Source organism: Ixodes scapularis, unplaced genomic scaffold, assembly GCF_016920785.2.
Source record: "Ixodes scapularis isolate PalLabHiFi unplaced genomic scaffold, ASM1692078v2 PGA_scaffold2__306_contigs__length_199485367, whole genome shotgun sequence".
NCBI lineage: Eukaryota > Metazoa > Arthropoda > Arachnida > Ixodida > Ixodidae > Ixodes > Ixodes scapularis.
In genome coordinates this window covers 79923863-79927159 of record NW_024609857.1, presented here as the reverse complement: position 1 = coordinate 79927159, position 3297 = coordinate 79923863, and the positions used below count along the sequence as shown (strand labels likewise).

At 40.7% G+C, this 3297-nt stretch overlaps 1 pseudogene; it reads left to right on the top strand.

The window, feature by feature from the left end:
- Positions 1–964: 964 nt before the first annotated feature.
- LOC115308862 lies at positions 965–1446 on the top strand (annotated as a pseudogene).
- Positions 1447–3297: the final 1851 nt, after the last annotated feature.

The following is a 3297-nucleotide window of genomic DNA, read 5'->3' as shown; positions in this document are numbered from 1 at the left end:
CTCGCTGCTGTGCTCCGAATTGTCTTGTTCTGTTGTGTAATATTTTCAAAAATTGATGTTGCTAATACTTTCTGCGAATGTGGAGACGAACCCCGGCCCCGATCTCGAAAAATATGATGAAAGAACTACTCGATAGCCAAAAGCAAATGAGCGATGACGTGAAAGACATAAAAGACTAACCAAGCAAAACCCCAGGCAAGTTTTGATGGGATGAACAAAATAATCGATGATATTGAAACCAAATTGGGTAAGGCACAAAAAAACGAAGAAAACATTGGGAACGTGGTTACTACGGTAAAGCAACTACAAGAAACTGTGAAACTTCAGCAAAAAGCACCGGTGAATATGGAGGATAGGTCTAGGAAAAATAACTTGATTGTGTTTGGGATTCCTGAGCCAGAAAAAAAGACCAGTGACGACGTTCGATCCGTGGTGCTTGAGGACCTTTTTCATGCCCGTCTCGGTTTAAAAATAGAGACAATGGAGCGAATTCATAGGCTATGGAAAAAAACGTGAAAAACACACCCGACCTACAATAATGAACTTTCGGGACTACAACGAAAAAATGCGGGTATTTCAGAACTGCAACAAATTAAAAGGTACCAAAATCTCTGTTCAAAAAGATTACTCGCAGGCGACGTTAAGTAGGCGCAAAATGCTTTGGGAAAGCACGGGCACAAAAAGAAACAACGGTTACCGAGTTAAACTTTTCGACGACAAAATTCAGATCGATAACGACTTTTTCGTACAGGATGACAACACCGCCAGCTGAACAAAGCTGAGAGATAAGGTACAAAGCCCGAATCAATGAGAATCGCGAGATGCAAAAACAAAACCGCTCAGACTTATCAATACGAACGCCAGAAGTCTCGTCACTAAAGTTAGCGAGTTAGAACACATACTAATGCTATATAATCCGCATACTGTCGTTGTCACAGAAGTGTGGCTCAACGCAGATATAAAAGACGAGGAAATACTACCACCTGCTTACAAGATGGTTCCAAAAGACCGCTCAACGCGGGGGGGGGGGGGGGGGGGGGGCGGTGTTGCTGTAATTCTCAAAATATTAATCGTGTGCCTTGTGATGGATGATCTTCCAGATACCGAAAGTGTATGGTGCAAAATTACTTTCTGTGACAAAACGTATGTAATAGGAGCGGTCTACAGACCTCCTGATTCCCCGCTGTCCACGATGGAAATAATTTACGATTTCACAATTGCTAACTTCATTAACGAAGATAACTTTATTCTTGCGGGTGATTTCAATCTGCCCGAAATAGATTGGAGCAACCTTGAGGTAGGCAACGTAGATGCCAAATCATCTGAATTGCTTCTTGGTATGATGTTTAACCTGAACCTAACGCAAGTCGTAAATGAGGCTACCCGAGAGGAGAAAACTGCAAACTCCGTACTGAACTTAATATTTGTCGGTACAAATTTGAGTGACAATGTTGTGTCTTTGCACGAGGGTATTTCAGACCACAAATTAGTCCTGATGACTTGCAATGTTGTATCATCAATGGCGGCCTCTAAGCGTCCCGTAGTTTATGTGCATGACTTTAACAACCTCCGACGACGTCGATATCTTGGATTATCTAGAATCATCGTTATCTAGATTCGATGACGCAAAGGACGTAGATGACCTGTGGTGCCGTTTTAAAGACATTATCAACCACTGCTTAGAACGATTTGTTCTTAAAAGGAAAAAAACAGGTTTATAGGCAACGTCCGTGAATTACAAGAAAAATTATTCAATTACAGCGTAGAATAAAAAGAAGGCGAAAGCAAAACTGTACAAACCAAGGTGACTTTTCCCGTCTTTCAGATGAATTGAAATGCAAATGAAATCAGTCTAAAAAGCATTACTTCCGTTTTACCACAGTTTCTGAGGACGGCGCCACAGAAATTCTGGCGATACCTTGCACCTTCAAAGGGGAAAATAGAGTATATTACGGAAAATGGTAAAACCATTTTAGACCCGAATACTATAGCCAGACGGTTAAACGAATATTTTAGCTCTGTATTTGTTGAAGCGAATATCACCCCGGATTTGAGCACGGGAGGTGCCTACTCGCTTCGGTTTATGCCGGACATCACTATCACTGAACAAGGAGTATTTTCACTATTACTAAATATTGATTCCGAAAAGTCACCTGGAACAGACAATATTCGTAATGAATTTTTAAAACGATATGCAAAGTATATTTCTAAATACTTGAGAATTATATTTCGGGTCTCTTTAGAACACCATAGTGTTCCCAGGGATTGGTTGTGTGCCAGGGTTGTTCCAGTTCACAAATCGGTAGATAAGCATAATGTGCAAACTACAGACCTATTTCATTAACATGCACTTCCTGTAAGCTTTTGGAGCACATAATTTCCAGAAGCCTTCACGAATATTTTGTAATGTTCAAAAGTTTTTTTTCTAAAAACCAACATGGATTTGGACGAGGGTTTTCCACAGTAATGCAGTTGCTTGAAACGTTTCATGATTTTTCGAGCTCGTCAAACGAAAGAGGGCAAATGGACGCGGTTTGTCTAGACTCATCAAAAGCATTCGATCGGGTATCTCATAAGGGACTTATAAGAAAACTAACTAGTTACAGAGTTAATGATCACGTCACTCAGTGGATTAGCGCATATCTTAAAAATAGGAGACAGTTTGTAGTTATTGATGGTGTTGCGTCGTCTGTCTGTAGGGTGCCGTCGGGAGTCCCCCAAAGGTCAGTTCTGGGACCAGTGTTATTTTTATGCTACGTCAACAATTTGGCGGAAACAGTAAGCTCCAATAATACACTTAGGTTATTCGCAGACGACTGCCTGCTCTACACTAAAGTTCGCTGCCCTGTAGACCAAGAAAACTTAAACTTGTCGCTCGCCTCAGTAAATAATTCGTGTCAAATATGGGGAATGAAGCTGAACCCGCAAAAAGACTATATTTCTGAGAATAACAAGCAAACAAAAACATTCTTACTTACTATTATAAAATAGGAGACGTGTCTTTAACAGTAGCTGATCATTTAAAGTACTTAGGGGTAACGATAGCCTCAGATTTAAGATGGAAACTGCACGTAGATAGTTTGTATCGTAAGGCTATTAAAAAGTCGTGGTTTTTAAAGCGCAATCTAAGGCATGCTCCATTTAATATAAAATTATCCGCATACACAACCCTGGTAAGACCAACCCTGGAATACGCCTGTGCTCTCTGGGATCCGTATAGGAAGAACCAGATTGATAAGTTAGAGAAAATACAAAGAGTGGCAGCCCGCTTTATCTGTTCGAGGCATGGTCGAACTG